Source organism: Panthera tigris, chromosome B3 (assembly GCF_018350195.1).
Source record: "Panthera tigris isolate Pti1 chromosome B3, P.tigris_Pti1_mat1.1, whole genome shotgun sequence".
In the NCBI taxonomy this organism is placed as follows: Eukaryota; Metazoa; Chordata; class Mammalia; order Carnivora; family Felidae; genus Panthera; species Panthera tigris.
This window is the reverse complement of record NC_056665.1, coordinates 98536448-98557979: the sequence shown is the minus strand read 5'-3', so window position 1 is coordinate 98557979 and position 21532 is coordinate 98536448. Positions and strand designations below refer to the sequence as shown.

The following is a 21532-nucleotide window of genomic DNA, read 5'->3' as shown; positions in this document are numbered from 1 at the left end:
TTTATAAACAGAACTCAAGGGCCTTCCTGAGAAGGAAGAACTGGCCTCTCTTCAGTCAGGAGCCAGGGGATTATTTGCACGCCAAGCAAATAGCTCTCAAGCTAACAGTAAATGACTCTGGGGATGTGTCATTCATTGACCCTGGGAATTCACCCGAGACACCTCTGGAATTTGAAAATTGCTGTTAAGGACATTAAATTGTGAGGGTTACAGATTCTTCCAGAAGGGATGATCATTAGAAATGTACGGTGTCAACTGAGGTTCTGATGAACAAGCACTACAAGTTTTAATTGTTTTTCTCATAATCCAAGTCCCTTTAAATGATCTGAGAATTCACACACGCAAGCTAATTGTAAGGCAGGATTGGCCAACATTATGGGAAGTGAAGTTAAAACCTGTGTTCTTCCCACCTCCCCTTAAAAACAGAGTGCATACTGCATTGGTCTAGTGCTTGAAACACACACCATAGATTATTACTTTGGCTTAAGCATTTATAGATCTAAGAGACTTCCTTCAAAATGAAAATACCCTGGGAAGTGACAGCACATCAGGCTGTTATGGGCTGAATTGTGTCCTCCCCCAAATTCATAACACCCAATATTTCAGAGTATGACTGTACTTGGAGACTGGGTCTTTCAAGAGGTAATTCAGTTAAAATGAGGCCATTAGGGTGGGTCCTAATCCAATATGGTTGGTGTCGCTATAAGAGTAAATTAAGACATAGACATGTAGAGAGGGAAAACCAGGTAAAGATACTGGAAGAAAGTGAAAATCCATCAGCCAAAATGAGAGGCCTCAGAATAAAGCAACTCTGCTGACACCCTGATCTTGGACCTCTAGCCTCCGGGACTCTGAGAAAATAAATTTCTGTTATTTGAGCCTCACAGTTTGTGGTACTTTGTTATGGTGGTTCTAGAAGACTAATACACAGGCTATTTACACTCAACTTGATAGTAAAAACACAAAAAACAAAAAACAAAACAAAACAAAAAAACAAAAGCAAGCTCTGTAAGGAACACAGACCATGAACCAATCAAGCCCCTTACAGGGATGTGGGGCACAGTGTTCAAGGGCATGAACTTTGGAATCAGCACCAGCTATGGAAACCTAGGTAAGATACTTAGCTTCTCTAAACTTCAGCTGGCTCATCCATGCTGTGGGGACGTGGGGATTATAATTGGACCAACCTTATGAAGTTGTTGGGAGTAAATGAAATGCATGGCAAGTGCACAGTGCCTTCAACATAGTGAGCTCTCTATATGCTGCCGCCATGATAATGGTGACAGGGGCCAGGAGACGAGGTCTCTGAGAATGGAACTGGGTGGAAGATGGAATGGGAAGCTGACAGAACAGCGGTGCACTGAAGACTCTAGAGCCCTGGATTTTAGCTCCAGCCCTGTAGCTGATTAGATAACTTTGAAAAACCACTTTGCCACTCTGATCCTTGGTTTCCTCCTCTATACAATAAGAGAGCTGGACTATACACAAAAGGGAAGAGGGAACTGAAGACCACCTTAATGTTTTCTCAAAGTGGTCCAGGAAAGAAGAGGTTCTTTGCCTTCCTTCCCACAGATGTCAATTATAGATCAACTTCAGAGTCAGGCAGGGGACATAAGCATAAGTTTCTACTCTTGTTTCTATTCTACCAAATTCCCATCTCTGTAGTACGTACCATGATTGGCGAGAGGAGCATTTTCCTAGGTCACCTTTAGCAGCGATCTCAAGACTGTGAATCTTCATTTGACTCTCCCTTCTAAACTTCCCTACATCCAGGAAACTTGAGATTTCCACATCCCAGGGCGACATTCCATTCACTGGGTCCTAGGAAAGCAGAAGAGCATGGAGGGGTCAGACCTTATGCTACTGTGAAGTGATACCCAGAAATTTATCCTGGCAATGAATTGTCTGCCAACATCAGAACTTAAGAGCCTTAATCACAAAAATGATTGCATTTATTAGACGGTAATTGACGAAGCTTTGAACAAGGGCGTGCATTTATTCAAGCAATCAGTGCTTGCTCTGTGCCTACTCACTGCCAACATACTGTGCTAAGTGGACGCAGGGAGAAATAAGACATGGCTCCTTCATCGAAGGAAATTCACAGGGTCATATTGTAAAAAAGGAATCCCTCATGTTTTCATGCTCTTTCTATCAAATGAGCCATGACATGCTGCTGCCAAATATTGATATAAGCCATCATGAAAATAATTAAACTTTCTCACCTCCCAGGGCCATCCATTTGTCATTTCTCACCTGTTCACAAGAGGCATAGAGCATTTTTCCAGATTCCAGGACTCAGACTCATTGCTAATAACAGGACACTTCTCAAGACTGGGAAGTCAGAACGATCCAGGTCTCTTGCTGACTATGAGCAGACCTATGAATCAACAGAAAGATGTGTGCCCTTCAGGTATCTCTGGTTAAAACAAGTACTTGAAATCTGACTCTGCTGTAATCTGGCACCCACGCTGGGCCCATTCCTAGAAGTAATAGGACTAGAACACATCAAAATGAGGGAATTAACAGGCAAATCCCTACAGAGTGGATATTGGGCATGAAAGTAAAGAGTAGTAGTTATAAAATGAGAACATGGTTTTCTAATTATAGAGTCCATGAGTCCTCTATGCATGTGGATGGACTCTAAGGTGTGCTTCGCATGCCTTGATTACCAAAGGAAGAAGGGAGACTGAACACACTCAAAAGTTCCACCCCAGTCTTTAAACACAGTTTGAATGGAGAGTAGAAGAGATAAGTTCTATTTTACAAGGTAAAGTTTAAAGATTATATGGATGACCTTCTTTGCCACTTGTTCTATGGGCATAAAAAACCTCATATCTCAGGGGTTCCTGGGTGGCTCAGTTGGTTAAGTGTCCAACTTTTGATCTCGGCTCAGGTCATGATCTCATGGTTCATGGGTTCCAGCCCCACATTGGGCTCTGCACTGACAGTACAGGGCCTGCTTGGGATTCTCCCCCTCCCTCTCTCTCTCTATGTAGCTCTCCTCTGCTCTCTCTCTCTCTCAATAAACAAACAAACTTAAAAAAAAAAAAAAAAAACCTCATCTCTCAGAAGGAGAATAATGCAAGGCTTAACATGATAGAGAGCAAGAGAGGGCCAGAGCAAGAAAAGAAGGAGGTAAAGGAAGGGGAGGAAGGGGAGAGATAAAGGAAACACAATATAAAATGCAGCATTTGTCAAGCTCTGTCAGTAAACTGACTTGTGTGGTGATAGATGAACTGGCTTGACAATAAAGACCCTATAACATAGAACTTCTTTTAAGATTCTTCAAATAATAGGAATCCTAGATCTAGCTCCCTGGTGAATGGACTGCTCCAAGAAGGATGCATGATCAAAAACTTTCTGCAGCCAGAAACCACTCAAAGCTGCCTCACAAATCCTACTTGTATATTGAGTTGTAAAGAATATGCTTTGCTTTAAATTCTTGATGATACAGATCCATGTAAATGATTACATGCATGAAAAGATTCATGAGATATGGCTTTAAAATATATTTTTAGATTAAAGGTTTTCTGAAGCTAGACGGTTTCGATCTTGCAAGTAGATTTCTTTTTTTCTTAAGTTTACTTATTTATTTTGAGAGAGAACAAGAGAGCTGGGGAGGGGCAGAGAGAGAGGGAGAGGGAGAGGGAGAGGGAGAGGGAGAGGGAGAGAGAGAGAGAGAGAGAGAGAGAGAGAGAGAGAGAATCCCAAGCAGGCTCCATGCTGTCAGCGCAGAGCCCGACATGGAGCTCGAACTCATGAACCATGAGATCTTGACCTGAGCCAAAATCCAGAGTCAGATGCTTAACCCACTGAGCCACCCAGGTGCCCCTGCAAGTAGGTTTCTTATCAGAAAACAAAACCAGAATGTATCTCAAAAAGTGTGTCTGTAGAAAAGTTAAAATGGTCCTTTCTGCTTTGCAGGTTAAAGAATATACTCAATCGGTGGAAGTAAATTGCAGTTTTTAAGGAAAGAACAATAGCTAATACTAACAGGTGATGTTTACTGAGCATTTACCATGCACATTTGTTCTTCCCAACAACTCATAAGGCAGGGATTACCATTTTCCCTACTTTACACATGGAGGCAATTGAGATTTAGTGATATAAACACCCTGACCAAGGTCACGAGATTAATAGGTGATGAAAGAAATCTAAGAACCTGAGCAGTCTGTCCCCAGCACCCATTCTTGCAAGTATTGCATTGTACTGTCTCCCTACAAGGAAAACGTCTTAATCTTCCATTGTGTCCTCAAATGACCGGTGAGTCCTCTGCTTCGGAGTAAATGAAGTATTTATAGAGCAATAAACTCTCTTCCACTTGTTTCTACCTCTCCAGGATTTCCAGCGCTTGTCCTCTGGTCAGCTGCTCAGCATAAGAGGAAATTGGAACGTACCACCCGTTTTATTTTCTAACTGCAGCCAAGAGCTGTCTCACCCTGCAAGCCTCTGCCCCAGCTGCTAAAACCCACCTACTTTCTCACACACCAAGGGGTGTGCAGAATCCAGAGAGACATCACAAACCTCATGAGTACTGAAGAGGCAAGGAGGTGCCTGGAAACATTCCACAGGGAAATCTGGGTCATGGGAGCTTTTAAGAGACACACTGCCCACTGAAGACAGGGAAATGCAGAGCTTTCCAACCTCAGGCGATATATGTGCAGAAAAATTATCTCTTAAGGATGAATGCAGCACATGTAAGATCTCAATTCTTCTGTCATCTCTGTCAGTCACTGTCTTTGAAAATGGGCTAACGACCCACTTGCTCATTCTCTTGGCCAGCCGCCTTTGGGTCATTTGTCAACATTTGGTACTGTATAAGGGATGAGAAAGTAAGTCAGACTTCAAGCTATCAGAGGTTTTGGCATCTTGGTAAACAACTGAAGTGGAAGGAGAATAAATAAGTTCCATCAGAGCAGGAACTTTGTCCTGTTGACTGGTGTTCCATGAATGTATGTCAATAAGGATGGTGGGGAGAGGAGAAGGAGGAGGGAGGAAACTTTTGCCACCTCTAGAAAAGCACCATTTGCTGCTCACCTGAGCCTCAGGCTCCCCCTGTTCTCGAGATCTAATTATGTCTTAGGTGGAAGCGATATACGTTTGTCTAGCATAAGTGTAGCCCTGAGTCAGTTTGCTGCCAATTTCTGTTGATTATGTACCTGAGGTCAGGAATGAGAGTGATTGTATATTTCAGTTATCTATTGCTACATAGAAACCATCCCAAAACGTAGAAGCTTACGACAGTGGCAATCATTTATTTGCTCACAATTCTGTCATTTGATCAGGATCCAGTGGGGACAGTTTGTCTCTACTCCATATGATGTCAGCTGGGGCAGCTCAACTGGGGCTGGATGGCCCACTTCCAAGATGGCTCACTCACAAGGCTGGCAAGTTAGTGCTGGCTGTGAACTGGGATCCCAACGAGGACTGTTGGCCAGGGCCCCAGTCCTTTGCTCTCTAGGCCTGTCCACATGGCTGCTTGGGCTTTTTCATAATATGGCAGGTGGGTTCCAAGAGCAAATAGTCCAAGAAAACAAGCCCCAAGATCAAAGCACTTCTCAGGCTCTCACTTGTATCATAGTTGCTAATGTTCCACTGGCCAAAGTTCCATGACCAAGTCCAGAGTCAATGTAAGAGGGAACTATACAAGGGTGTGAACCAAGAGTCAAGGTTCATTGTTGCCACCAAGGTAACGGTTTACCACAGAGTATGATCATTTTTGTTTCCATTAGCAGAGAAAAGTTGAACGTTGATGTTGTTCACCCACTTACACATTTTTTATTAGCTAGAAACTTCAACGTTTATTTATTTTGAGATAGACATAGAGCACAAGCAGGGGCAGGGCACAGAAAGAGGGAAAGAGAATCCCAAGCAGGCTCCATGCTGTCAGCGCAGAGCTTGACACGGGGCTCGATCCCACAAAGAACCACAAGATCATAACCTGGGCTGAAATCAAGAGTCCAACACTTAACTGAATGAGCCAACCAGGCACCCTTTAGATAGAAACTTAATACCAATGTTTTCCAAGTTTCCAATTGGCTTAGGAAAATTGTCAGAGAAGAATAAAACTTCACGAGAGAAAAAAATGTCATGGGTATATAAAATCAGGAAAACAGAAGTTCTTACTTTAAAAAATAAACTATCCTGGAACCACAGGAAAGGAAGGGGTACACATGTGATTGGGGGGACGATTATGAAAACCATGGTATATTGGTTGGCAAAAAATATGTATGACATAAAGCACACACACAAATCTCGTGAGGAGTAGAAATGTCACAAGTTAATAAAGATTCATGAAGAAATAATAAAAGGTATCTCAGGTAAAGTCAGAGAAACAAAAGCAAGAAAATAGTTCAATTTTGTAAGCAACATTTCAACTGGAATTTTTAAAGGGTTGTTAATTTGATGGATATTTTATGTTTTTATCAATGATGAGATTGTTAAAATAGTGAGATGACTAGTATTTTAAAGGACTAGATTAGAATTCAAATTAATTGAACAAATAGAAGCAGTGAATAAAGATGTAAGAGTACTTACATCTCTGTTAGCTAACATTAACATTTTTTGAGCTGTTACCATGTTCTAAGCTTGCATTAAAAACTCTATAATCATTTATTGTCACATAAAAAACTTAAGCCACAGAGTTTTAGTCATTTTTTCCAGGTCACATAGTTGGTTAGTGTGGGAGACAGAATCTTAGCCTGATGTCTGTTTAATCAATTGGTTAGATAACACATCTCTGTAAATGGAAATATTTTTCGTCAATGAAATAGAAATCAAAAATGGAAAATATATTCCCATAGAGGAAAAAAAAAGCACTGACCAAAAATGCAATAAACCGTAACTTAAGAGAATTTTGAAAACTCATCTAATCCCCAAACTGAATTGAAAGAAATTTTTAATGAAATGGTATTAGTTCTCAAAATGATTAACCAAATCACATACTGAATGTTTAAATATCAAATTATGAACATGTTTGCCTGTGGCTAGATATATGTGAGGGTATTTTTAAAAGCAAAAAAACTGCAACCTTCTCTATTCCAAGTATTCCCTTTTAAATCTCCCAAAAGCTATAACTGAAAAACCAAATCTTGGTACTTTAAAAACTCAAAGAAGACTTGTGCTGTAAAGTCTTTATCTTGGCTTATTTGCTTACTTCCTATGGGTCCCTCCCAAATTGTTTATTACCTGAGGATTTTGCTCTGCTCAGGCCAAGAACACTAATATGCTGCATTTAAGTGATCCATTTGCTTGACATGCTTTGTAAATTCTTGATGCTAAAAAAAAAAAAAATCACTCATTTTTATGTTTTTCCTTAGAACTAAAAAAGATATGTATAGAGATTGACCATTACTGTAGTGGTAATAGCAGCTCTGTTAGATACCGTTAAAAGCCCTGGCTTCCTAATTTATTGATTTTTTTCAAAGTTGGCATTTCTTTGAAATGCAAGGAAAATGACTCAATATGCTGTAGCATAAACACAAACCATGCTCCTGGGACATATAAACAGGACCAGGGTATACAGGACCCTGGGTCCTTTGGTTCACCTTTCTCAGAGCTCTGTCAGAGCTAAATGTCTAATTTTGGACTCAGTAATTGAGACAAGTAGTGAAAAGTTTGGAAAATGTCCAGAAAAGAGTTGTGAAAATTATTAAAAAGCTAAGTAAACAGGTCTTATGAGAAATCTAAAAGAACCAGGGCTATTTATTCCAAGAAGGAGATGTCTACAGTGAGATTTAAGATCTGTCTTCATGTCTGGGTCAAGCTATTAGAGGAGTGGTAGTGGCCCCCATGAAGGGGATTAAGGCTCAAAATGAGGGTGTCTATAAAGGCTGGAAGATTCTAGAACTGACTGCCAGGAAGAGGAATTGGTTTAGAAAATGAGCTAGAAGCATCTTTGTCTAGTGTTGCCTAAGAATACATTTCTACTTATCCATCAACAACAGGATTGGCTCTGTTTCCTGGACATTAATTATTCACAGAATCCAATGAGATTCAGAGGCTAGGCCAGAAGAATAAACCCTCTGGCTCCACATCCCCTGTTGTTTTATTTTCAGTGGATTCCTTCAGTACAACACTAAGTATCTGCTAATGGTAATGTTCTCTCAGTAGACCACCCGGGATCCTAGAAGGATTCAGGTTTGAGATTCAAGCAGACATAAGTTGAAACTCTATCTCTGCCATTTTGTCAATTGGTAAATTTTTCCATGCTTTTCAGAACTCTGTTTTCTAAACTATTGGATGTGGATAATAACACTTAAATTTAATTTTCTATTTACTGCATCCCAAGATCTACTGCAAATGCTTTCTGAATGCCAGGTTCTTTGCTGCGCACTTTACATCCTAAAACAACAGATATGTGTTATCGTTCCCATTTTTTAAACGAGGAAACTGAGGCCCTGGAAGGGTATGTGCTTGCTAATTCAGACACAAGGTGACCGAGATGTGGAACTAGAACTGGAACCCAGGCTCTTTCTGGCTCCAACACCAACAACGGTGGAGGGGCAAGGAGAAACCAGAGCACTCACTCAGGGGCAAGGCCAGGGTTCAAACTGAAAGCTTCCAAGTGCAGAGTGACTGGTGAGCCGCACCATCAGGCCCTGGCACCTGGAATCTGTCACCATGTGTACGTGTCATTAAAAAAGATATTTCCCGGAGTTAGGTGCGAGTACCCTGCATGAAACCCACCAGCAGTGCATGTGTTCCAAGGAGGGTAGAGGACTGTTTACTTCCTCACACCTAATCTCTTTTTATCTTAAGTGGATTTCTAAGGGCACAGAGAAAAACTCTCTGCTCCTGACACCAGGAAGTCTTGAGAGTCACCTGATTTATGCTTCTTCCCAGCTTGCACCAGCATGCCTCTCTGTACCTACAAATAGCTTTCTGTTCATTTAAGGCATACAGGTAGAAACACAGCAATTCTGACTCATCATTAGGCAGTTCCAAGCTGGTGCTATTTGCCTTTCTTCACCCCGTCACCAAGTTAATGGCTTGTATGAACAGTGATATTTATAGACCACAAATTGAACCCTAAAGCAGCAGCTATGCCCATCTCGTTTGGAAAGGGCCTATTCATCACTGTGGCTCTCATGCTTGTGGTCCTGTTGTTTCCTGTGGCCCTAATCCCAAAGTGCTTGCCAGATAGGACATGTGTTTCTTTCCCTTGCAAGGAAGAAGCTTTTAGCTATAGGGATTGAGGGGGAAAAGGATAATAAACATACCTAATACTGACCCTGATGCTTTGTATTCTGGTTTTTATGTCCTTTCATACTTTGAATAAAATAAAAAGTTATTCCTATGACCACAGGGCTCTTCACTGTCTGCTTCTCCCCCAACACACACACACACACAAATACACACACATATGCACCAACTCCCATCTTTCCATCCCTCAGTCACCTGGCTCCAGCCACTGTGGCCTCTTTGTAGCTCTTGAATCACACTTAGCACATGACCACCTCAGGACCTTCGCACTTGCTTTTCAGATGCCTGGAAATCCCTTCCCTTATATAACCTTACGACTGACTCCCTCATTTAGTTCAAGTCTCTGCTCAGATGTTAACTGAACAAAGTGAACTTCGTTCTATCTGAAATAGTACCTTCAGTCACTCTTTATCCCTTTATCCTGCTTTATTTTTCTTAGTGCTAAATATTTGACACTATATTGTCATTTGGCTGTATTCAGTCTACATACACACACACACTCAAAGGGAAGATCCATGAGGGTAGGGTTTTATCTGTTTGTTGCTACAGCCCCAGCACCTAGGAGAAAGCCGGGCCTGTAATAAGTGCACAACAAATAGTAATTGAATGAATGAATGATTTGCGAGACTAACCTTTAAGGTGTTTTAAAGATATCAAAAGTTCTGTGTACCTATTTTTGGCTGGCTTCAAGGATGTTAAAAACAATAGCTTCAATTTTTATTTTTATCCAGTTATTTGTTTATTACCGTTTTTATTTGAAAGAGAGCAAGAAGAGAATCTTAAGCAAGCTTAAGCAACAGAGAATCTTAAGCAAGCTCCACTCTCTATGTGGAGCCTGACACAGGGCTCAATCCCACAATCCGGGGATCATGACTTGAGCTGAAATCAAAAGTCAGATGCTCAGGGCGCCTGGGTGGCTCAGTCGGTTGAGCGTCTGACTTTGGCTCGGATCATGATCTCGTGGTTCATGGGTATGAGTCCCACATTGGGCTCTAGGCTGACAGCTGGGAGCCTGGAGCCTGCTTCGGATTCTCTCTCTCTGCCCCTCGCTGCTTGTGCTGTCTCTGTCTTTCAAAAATGAAAAAACATTAAAAAAAAAAAAAAAGTCAGATGCTCAATGGACTGAGCCACCCAGGTGCCCCAATAGCTTCAATGTTTAAATCAATAACTTATAGGTAGCCTCTGAAAAAACAACACAAAACAAAAAAACAAACAAAAAAAAAAACTCCTTCTCTTGATATAGAAGGAAACATCTTGAGCAAGGAGGGAGAAATAAGGAAGTTGAAAGATCTACTAAATACTATACCTAGGGGCGCCTGGGTGGCGCGGTCGGTTAAGCGTCCGACTTCAGCCAGGTCACGATCTCGCGGTCCGTGAGTTCGAGCCCCGCGTCAGGCTCTGGGCTGATGGCTCGGAGCCTGGAGCCTGTTTCCGATTCTGTGTCTCCCTCTCTCTCTGCCCCTCCCCCGTTCATGCTCTGTCTCTCTCTGTCCCAAAAATAAATAAAAAACGTTGAAAAAAAAATTTAAAAAAAAATACTGTACCTAGTTAATGATATGATAATTTTAATTGAAGGAAGTAGCTAGACCTCTTACTGTTTTTGAACAGTATCTTATATGGAAACTTTCCAAATAGTGCTAAATTTCAAGGCCGGGTGTTTCATAAATCATTACAAGCACCATGAAAAAGATAGTTGGTGATCCAGAAAAGAGACATTTCAATCTAGTGTTTTCCACTAGAGGAAGCAGAGGTCACAGCTCACCTGAGGTCTTTACAAGTCAATGGAAAATGTAAGGGCTAGAACTCACTCCCACCCTTCATCCCCCGCGCTGGCTGATCTTCTTCCAAAGGTGCTTATTTCCTCCAGCTGCCTTTTCCTCTGGGTTTTAACAAACTATCTTCTCTTTTGCACACAACCCCCTTTTCCAAAGGGAATTTCAGATTTATCTTTGGACCAAAGCCAGCCCTTCCCAAACTGCATTCTATATAATATGTAAAGTGTTCACACAATGTTCTTCAAATTAATATAGAATAGGTATATAGTGCATTATATACCTTGAAGAGGGAGAAAGACAGACTGATTGCTTCCTAAACTTAAAAGTATATAATGCACTAAAGACCTTGACAAGTCATGCAATACAGAAATTGTATATCTTTGTACAGCTCAGTACTTCTAGAACTTATCTGGCCAACGAAAATGAGGTATTTTCCCTAGAATTTTTTCACAGACACAATTGAGAAAAATATCTCTTTCTATCTTTGTATCGATACACACATAGGCATTTACAAGTCACTGTTTGTATGGGAATAGAAATATACAAAAAGATACATATCACTGGAACATACTCATGTTGCCAGAAGTGCCATTATCTAGCCAATTGGAGGAATGGTCAAGTCAGAGTAGACCAAGAGCTCCTACAAAGCTAAAGCTGTAATTAGCCAGCAGAAAAGAAAATAGGATAGCAGGTATAGCACGCATGTTATTTAATTTTTTTGCTCAGTGCCTATTTTCTAGGAATGACTTCTACCCACTCACTCACCACCCAAACGGTTTTGGTAGGAAGTGCTATGTCTCTCTACTCTGGAGTTCCTGGCCACACAGCTGTGGTGGACTGTGAGTAGGGTTCTCTATTAAGTCTGGCCAATAAATTTTGGATCCAAGACTGAAAGGCCTTAACTAAAAGAATAAATGGGCATTGAGAGAGAAGCTGAGATAGAGATTGAGAGAAAGGAGGTACCCTAGAGAGTCCCACCCACAAGTCTCTTCCTGAGGCTCAGCTATATCCCTGCCTTGGAGTGCATGAAATATCCCCCCAAGATCCACCAATAAACTTTCTTTCTTCTCCTTTTGTCCTACTTTTTTGCTAGGATCTGTTCCTGCTCCTTTCAGACTAATATTAGTCTCTCCAACCTAATTATTTTCAGTAAATACTTTCAAATTGTCCCACTGCCTTCTATAAGTTCACGCTACTCATATCATCAAACTTTGCCTTTTAAAGATCTCTCTCTCTCTTTGTAAGGACCCCTGAAGCTTTTTTCTGAGGGAAGTATTTCAGGTAATTTATTCTACTTCAGCACAAACATTATTTAGCCCTTTTAAAGCTTATTGATATTGTGGCTACATTTCAAAAGCATAGCTGCAGATTAAATCTGTACTTTGGTTAGTGAGGGCGGAGAGTATCAGAAAGCAATAAATAACCTAACTTCATTGTACCCACTTGCCAATTTTAAACAGAAGAATTGCTTTCCTATAAATTAGGCCAACACAAAAGAGCTCTTGAACAAGCAAATAACTTTAGAGGGATACAATTAGGAAAGGACTCAAACCTACAAGGAATCAGAGAATTACAAACTAAAATAAGGCATCAATTTCTATCAGCAAAACTACACACACACACACACACACACACACACACACACACGCACACACACGTGTATTTCCTTTGGGGACTAACCTGGCAGTGTATACCAAATGCTATATAAATGCATATTCCCTTTGATCCCCAGTGCAACCTCTAAGAAGAAAGAAAAAATATTAAATATGAAACAGTTACATCCTTAAATATGTTCAATGCTATTATTTTGAACAGTAAAAAATGGAAACAAGAAACAAATGTTCAGCTAGAAGGGAATAAGTAGGTAAATTAGAGTATATTTACTTGATAAATTATTATCCAATAATTAAAGTGATGGTTGTGGAGACTATGTAGGCAACTAAAAATTATTAATTTCATATTAAAGAGCAGGTCCAACATTGCATATATGGGATATTTACAACTATGTAAAAAGAAATGTCATTTTTTAAAAATCCTGAAGTAAATAGTCCACATTGCCTAGAGTGATTTATTGAATAGTAGCGTAAATACTTTTCAGTATTTTTTAAAATGTGATTGTATTGCTTTTCTAATTTTACATTTTATAAATGAAATTAGAGAAAATTTTATATTTTCTACATGTTCATACTCCAAGAAACCAAATTTTGATACTAATATACAACCAACTTGATTTAAGACTCAGGAGAATCCTTAAAAAACATCTGTGAGAAGATGTAATTAAATCATTGATCTACATCTAGTATGAATCCCAGGGAAAGTGTTATAGTGAAGAATATTAAGACAAGGTACATAATATTTTAGAAGCTGTATATCAAGGGGTCCTGGGTGGCTCAGTTGGTTAAGTGACTGACTTTGGCTCAGGCCATGATCTCATGGTTCATGGGTTTGAGCCCCATGTCAGGCTCTTCACTAACAGCTCAGAGCCTGGACCCTGTTTCAGATTCTGTGTCTCCCTCTCTGCCCCCCTACCCCCACCCCCCGCCTGTGCTCTCTCTCTCAAAAATAAATTTAAAAAGTTAAAAATTTAAAAAAAAGAAAATATTTTTTAAATGTTCACCAATGCAATTCCTAGGTGTGATAACATACTACTCAGCATGGACATGATAATTAGATTCCTTCCATTTTACAAATTATACTGTCAAATTTTCTTCTGAGAAAAAACAAACATGAATGTTATAAATATTAAACATCTACTCTTTTACATATTGTTACTATGTCAGACTTTGTGCCTGTGCATGAGAAAGACTGGAAAAACTCCCCCAATGTGTAACAAATTCCAACAGGCCACTTTGAAAGAAATACACATGAGTTACGATTCTGTTGAGTTTGCTATTACTACTGCTCTACATTGTGACTGAAATTTAACGTCCTGAGGACAAGCTTTGTGCTCCCCCACCACCACTCTGTGAAACTCTCCTTCTAAATGTCATTACTCACCTCCCTTTGCCAAATGCAATGCGTGGTTTTTATTTTCTCCCTATCAGCTTGGAGTCCTCTATAGCATTTGGCAGTATTGTTTTTGAATTACTGTTGTATTTCAGGCATTATTCTGGGTACTTCCAGGTGTGATTTCACTCAAGTCTCACAACAATGCTATGAACAGATACTTCTGACAGTCCCATTTTACAGATGGGGAAATTTAAACATAAACAGGTTAAGTTACCCAAGATAACCCAGCTAGTTAAGCTGTGGAATCTGAATTTGCATTCAGCCAATTCTATTTGATATCCCTGCTCCTGTCCAACAAAGAATCAAAGTCAACATATTTGCCCCACGTTTAATAAATGATACTATTGTTACTATTTTATCACCTGAGAGTACTGCTGTATACTGTTGAAAGTGCTTCAGTATATCTTTTATTTGATCCTCAAACTTTACATGTTCAAGATCAAGTTTATTATATTTCTCCCCAACAACTTTTGGCCTCCCTGTTCTTTCAGTCACTATCTTCCTCCTGTGCTCAAACCTGAATCATCTTTTTTTTTTTTAATTTTTTAACGTTTATTCATTTTTGAGACAGAGAGAGACAGAGCATGAATGGGGGAAGGTCAGAGAGAGGGAGACACAGAATCCGAAACAGGCTCCAGCTTCTGAGCTGTCAGCACAGAGCCCGACGCGGGGCTCGAACTCACGGACGGCGAGATCGTGACCTGAGCCGAAATCGGATGCCCAACCGACCGAGCCACCCAGGTGCCCCTCATCTTTTTTTTTTTTTAATGTTTATATATTTATTTTGAGAGAGAGAGAACAAGACTGAGTGGGGGAGGGGCAGAGAGAGAGAGGGAGAGAGAGAATCCCAAATGGGCTCTGCACTGACGTGGGGCTCTGTCTCATGACCGTGAGACCATGACCTGAGTCAAAATCAAGAGTCGGACGCTGAGCCCACTGAGCCACCCAAGTGCCCCAATCTGAATCATCTTTAACTCCCATTTCCTCCCTAGTCTCCACATCTGATCTGCTGCTGCTCCTATAGGTTTCACTTCCACCAAGCTTTGGGGCTCCTCTCCTCCTTTCCATTTTCCCAAAGGGCAGCTAAAGCACCACTGCAAGAATATCCTCCTCATCACCTTCAGTGGCTCCCTACAGCTACCTAGTTAAGTGTAAACTCCTGAGTAAAACACTAAGATTTCTTTATAATATGTCTTCATCTTACCTTTCAGCATTAATTCAAGTTAATGCACTATGTCTCTCCTATATTCATTCACATTAGACAGCATTTGCCTTCATGTTTAAGCAAAGGGGACAACTGCAGGGTTTCGGACAGATTAAATCATACACATTTGGCCAGTGTCAGGCTTTTCTTAATGGGTGACTTCCGAGTAATTTGACCTCAAAATCCCTTAAAACATCTTGAAAATATCAGCTAAGAAAACTTCACCAAAAACAGATATATATCATGTAACTATTCTCCACAGTCAAATTTACAAAATAATCCCCACATTTTAACACAGAGAGCTGCTCCTTCCATTCCACATAGCAGTAGAAAAGGAAGAGAGAAAGTTACAGAATACTCTTGGGCTAACTGGAATTGCAAAAGTCCCCTTTAAGTGTTCTCTCTCATCCTAATAAAAGGGTATGGCTCCCAAACAGAAATCAGTATGCGTCAGAAGGAATGTAATCACGACATCTGGGAGTATGAACAGAGTTACCCTGAAAGAGTGGTGAGACAGGTAGCACATTTTTTTCTTAGGCTTTGATTTTTTTAAGAACTTACTCATATGAACCATCGTTAGGCCTAATTTTGGTAATATTATTTAAGTTCTACATTTTTAAAGAAGTAAAAATTACCTTATTCTCTGGCTATAGTAAACGTCTGGAGTTTGACCACCCAACCAAGGCACCGAAGCGCCCCCTGGTGGTAGCCTATCATTATTGCAGGTTCATACTTGACTCCCTTGAGGGTTCTCCGACGCCATCCTTTCCTCTATGGGGACACTGTTGCCTATTCAGTGCTATTAATTTTCCACTCGCCTTTTAAAAATCTTCCGCCACCTAGACAATGCCTAATATTCTTCTGGTAGTGCTTTATTCCTTTATCACAAAAGCATGGGGAGAGAAAGCTATGTGTCATTTGTAAGCTATGGAACATTTGTACTATGTTCCATTTGATGGAAACAGGTTACTCCATGGTGTGAATGAGTTCAGGACTCTGCTGAGAAGGATTTCGACAGCAGAGACACACTCCAGGGCCTTCAGAAGAAGGGGCTATTACTGGCAAAGGTGGGGGAGGATCACAAAATGGAGCGACTAGAGGAGCCAAAGATAAATTTCGTCCATCTTGATGTTTTCCTTTGTTAAACCATAGTCAGCTTTGGGTAGGAATAGCTTTGGTGGAAGCAAAGACATTATGGTGGAAAAGAGCCTTGACATGAGCAATGGGCACTTAGATGGGGGTTGGGAGGGAAACCATCCCCCTAGGGTGCCTCTGCACTTCACCATCAGCAGTGGTAAACTATTCTGCAATCTGTCCTGGGAAATGTGTTTAACCTAGCTCTCAGCACATGTCTCTAAGGTTTTCCACTTATTTGCCTTACGCTCAGAAGAGCTACATGACCTGGTTATAATTTAATGCAAGCCACTGACTAAGTGATTTCTCTAATTCCTTTGGGGAGGGGGAACCTATGGTAAAAAATCAGATTCTAAGAATCCAATCTAATGTTAATCCTAGAAAGAAGATCTCTATTATACTCAACAACTGGTTTGGGAGATCTGTGGGTGACGCTTGTTTTCTGAGAAGGATTGGGCCAGGAATTCCAAGCCACAGAATTTTAGTCTTTCACAACCCTGATTCTAGCACTTGACTCAGCTATGCAGACACCAAAATCCCCAAAGATGCTTGTACATCATACTGGTTAATTCCAGGAGAGAAAAAGGGAATGTGGCCAGTGACTACCTTCTTACCTTTTCCTAGATCAAAACCAGAAGTCCAACACGTCCCAATATCATCGGGTACTAAAAAATTTGGAAACCTTTTTGGAAAAAAAAATTTGCAAACCTTCTAAATTCTACTTCCTCAATGAATTTCTAAACTAACCTTTAAGAGGTTGTTGGCAAATGGGAAATAATGTGGAATTATACCTTACTGTCCCCTAAACCATCCCTTCTACTTTAAATAGACAATCATTTTGTTTTCCATAAGTGGAAATCTATCTTTCACAGTCTGGCGCTACACTATTCCTTGAAGCTGTCCTGTCCAACACAATAGCCATTAGCCACAGGAATCTACGGAGTTACTGAAATGTGCCTCAGCTGAATTGAGAGGTGCTGTAAGTGCAAAACACACAACAGATTTTGAAGCTTAGTTAAGGAAAAAGAATATAAAATATCTCATTTTTTTTCATATTATTTACATGTTGAAATAATATTTTGAATATATTGAGTTCAGTAAGATAGATTACTAAAATTAACTACACTTGTTTCTACCTTTTGACTCTGGCTACTCGATCACTGAAAATTACGTATGTAATTTTATTTCTAACAGTGAAGCTCAACTCTTGTTGTATTAGAATCACTCAGAGCTTTTGAAAACCCCAGAACATTCAACTCAGTATACCTGGGGTTGGGGCTCAGCATTGCTCATTGCTACTTTTTTTTTCTTTTGAAAGCTCCCAAGGTGACACTCATCTATAGCCAACATGGAGAACCAGTGCTCTACATTCTAGAATTCTATGATTCTAAGACTTCCATGACTAGTCAGGCAGGTTAAAAGTTCAGAGTTGTTTTTTTCCTTATTCTGTATAATCAACTTTGTCTGTGCTGATCTATTTCTCCCTAAAGAAACAATGAAATGTTTTTCCAGCCATGCAAGTTAGAACTTTGTTTGTTTTATTTTTTAATCAAGTTCACATGAATCCAATACACTGCCAGGGCTGGGGAAAAGATGCATTGAACTTGGGATTTTAAGGTTGATGAATAACACGTAATCTTTCCTGGGGCTTCTTCTCATACTTGCCTTTTTTCTTCATGGAGGCACCTGCTTTGTTCCTACTAATAACAAGGAACACATTCACAGTGCTTCAAGATTTGAATGTGCATACGAATCACCTGGGGATCTGGTTCAAATGTAGGTGTTGATTCAATAGGTCTGGGGTGGGGCAGAATCCTGTATTTCTAACAAGTGGCCAGGTGAGGCTCAGGCTGCTGGCTGGTGGACCCACTCTGTGAGAAGCAAGGCATTGGGGCTTGGGGAAATGGCAAAATTTCACCTGGGTGGGTGGCACTTGTACACAGCTGCCCAGCCAACCACAATAAAGTGGACGGCATATTGACTCTGTTTTCTACCGATGAGCGCAGAGCAACCTTTTAAATGACGTTTGCTCTGATGTGCCCACTGAGGCATAGTTACGTGGGCACCTGTGTTCTCTCTCTATAACGTGGGCATCCCAAGAGTGAGACTGTATTTTCATCCCACTATGAGACCAAACTCCCCTAGGCCTTCTTCCTTCATCCTCGGGGCTGGACGAGGAGTCTGAGGGCTTGGAGAAGGCTCTTTGAGTAGGACTAACTCCATGTTTCTCCAGACCTCTTGGCATCCACCGACAGGGGTCGAGGTGGAGTCCCAGGAAGCCCGGCTGCTCCCTGCTCTCCAGCCCCTTTGCCAGCACTCTCTGCCTTGGGTCCCCCAGGACTACTCACATCACGCTTTTGATCCCTTTTGATCCACAGAAGCCCGACTTCAGGGTGGCCCCAGGTCTCCGATTTTCTACTCCCCAGAAGGTCTGCACATCTCTTGTTCTGTCTCCATCTTCTAATCACAGGGCTCTCCAGTGGATCCACAGCCCTTCTATAGCAAAATCTATTCTGAATATTCCTTTCACCTAGGGCTCCTGAGGGCATTCTTCCCCTGCAGTGCTCTCCTGCAGCACTGATGTTCTCCCCTCATTCTTCCCAGTACTGGGCCTGGAGGTGGAATGGGTGTCCTCCCTGCCCCCACAAATACTGCCTCCATACCGCTCCGCTCCTTCCTTCCTACCCTCAGCGTGTTCTCTCTTGCCATCGCCCCTATAGCCCTCACTACCTCTCCTTGTTGCCATGGCCCACTCCTGCTGGCTCCTGCCCATTGTGTGATTACTTCACCTAGCTCACTGTCCCTCTCTTCTGTACTACGTCTCTCCCTATTCTTGGTGATTTCAATGCACACAGATGGAGCATCCAAATCCATCCTCTTAGTCACTTGAACTCCCCTCCCCTAATCATCCTGTTTGAACTCTCCCCTCCACCACTCACTCCCAAGGACACACCCTCCCAAACCAATAATTTCAACATCTGATTTAGTCGGGGTGGGATCAGTGCTTTGCAAAATACCAAAGAATCGAACAAAATAAATACACTCTAAGCTTATGCATGGTTCTTGGTATATCACCCCTTTGGGGCTGGATGGAGGGCCGTCCAGGTGACAGTTCAGGAACCTGGGATCCTTCTAACTGGAGGTTCAGCCACACCCCAGGAACTTACAGTCCTTGGCTGGATTCTCAGCATCCAGCTGGCTGTCAGAATAAAGGGAGGGTATGGGATTGCACGGAAGGGTTTTTTGCAGGCCAGGCTAGAAACGGGGCACATCACTCCCACCTACATTCCATTTGCCAGAAGTAGTCACTGGTCCTATGTAAGTGCAAGGAGGAATACAAAAGGTAGCCCAGTCATCCACAACGGTGAACAATTACCCCACCATCCACATGCTCATTTTCATCCATCCCAGTCTCTGACCACTCACTTCCTAACTCTCCAGTTCACTCACCTCATGCCCCAACTATTACAAGCCTTCAGCCACTGGGACTGTGGATCCATTGATCCCACCACCACTCACCATCCCTTGTCTTCTTCCCTTTTTCACCGCTTAAATTACCTGGCCAATTATCATAATGGCTCCCTTGCCCCCTCTAGCTTTGTCACTCGGCAAAACCTCAGCCCCAGTTAAATCCAGCAACCTGTGCCTGCACCTGAACACTTAAATGTGGCTAGGGAAAAGCTCAGCCACGCTCACCGATCCCACTTCAAGTTTACGATGATGAACAGCAGTGAGCTGTTACTGCTGCCAAGCAACCGTGTCTGTTTCCCTGCTCTCCTAGACTACCATCTAATACTTTATCCATCCTCCTCAGGCCTCTGATACTTTCTCTGCCATCCTCAATTTTAGATGATGACCTTCCTCCTTATTTCACTGAGAAAACTGAAGCCATCAGAAGAAGAAGAAGAAGAAAAAAAAAAAAAGGAATCCACTGACTCACCCACTACTCACCACTGGCATCGGCACCCACACGTGCTGCCTTCCCACCTAATACAGGGATGACCCCCCCATGCACCACCCCCAACCCGTGCTCTAGATCCATCCCTTCCCACCTACTCAAGGGTATTTGCTCCAACAGCTCCCCCCGCTCCACCTTTGGCATCAAGAATCCTTCCTTTCCTTATCCAATTATTTTTATCATCACACAAAAATGCTACAGTCATTCTCATTAGAAAAAAGAACAAAAACCTTTTCTGGACTTAATTCTCCTACTCAGCTCCCTGCCGTTCCTCTATTCTGCCTCCAAGCTGGCTTTAACCTCTGCACGGGAGACCACTCCTGTCACGGTATGTCATGGTTTCCCCATCATGAAACCCAGAGGCAGCTTCTCTGTCCTCTACCCCGACCCACAAGTGGCACCTGGCCCAGTGCCCTTGTCCTCACCACACTTGCTCCCCTGGGCTTCCAGGTCACCACACCCTCTTCATTTCCCTCTCACTTCTCCAGCCCTTCCTCATCTTTCTCCTTTCTCACTCCCCCTTGTCTCCCAGACCTTGTGGGAGCCTCGGAGCTCAGTCCTTGCTTTGTCAATTCTCCATCTGCACTCCCCAGGGACCCCAAGCAGTCCCTGGCTCTAAATATCACCTATACCCTGATAGCTCCCCACATGTGCCTGTCCATCCCAGATACTCCTCCTAACTCCAGGTCCAAGGCCTCCTAGACATCTCCACTCAGGGGTCAGACTCAAATGACTCAAAGCAGACTTCAGTATTCCTTCCCAAACTGGCCTTACCCACAGTCTTCCCATCTTGCAGGCAACTCCAGTCTTTCAGTTATTCAGGCAAAACCAAATAAACAAAACAAAACAATTAAAAAAAAAAAAAAAACCCTGAGGTGCCTGGGTGGCTCAGTCAGTTGGGTGTCCAACTTCAGCTCAGGTCATGATCTCACTGTCCATGAGTTCGAGCCCCACGTTGGGCTCTGTGCTGACAGCTCAGAGCCTGGAGCCTGCTTCCAATTCTGTGTCTCCCTCTCTCTGGCCTCCCCCACTCACACTCTGTCTCACTCTCTCTCTCAAAAATAAATGCACATTAAAAAATTTTTTTAATAAAAAAAACATTGGAGTCAGTAATTCTACTCTTTATCTTATACCCAATTCAACCTGTCAGGAAACGCTGGTGAATTTTCCTCCAAAATATATCTACTTCTCACCACCTCCACTGCTGCCATTTTAGTCCAAAGCACCAAGAGTCTCCCCTGGATTCAT

The 21532-nt window shown here is 41.9% G+C and overlaps 1 long non-coding RNA gene across 1 annotated transcript in view; it reads right to left on the bottom strand.

The window, feature by feature from the left end:
- Window positions 1-1277: 1277 nt before the first annotated feature.
- The window catches only part of LOC122239604, a 127401-nt gene continuing 107146 nt past the window's right edge, over window positions 1278-21532 (bottom strand). Inside the window, exons 3-4 of the long non-coding RNA XR_006218850.1 lie at window positions 2254-2377; window positions 1278-1821 (exon numbers count right to left, since the gene is read on the bottom strand). This is a non-coding gene — a long non-coding RNA (uncharacterized LOC122239604). The remainder of the gene's footprint in view (window positions 1822-2253; window positions 2378-21532) is intronic.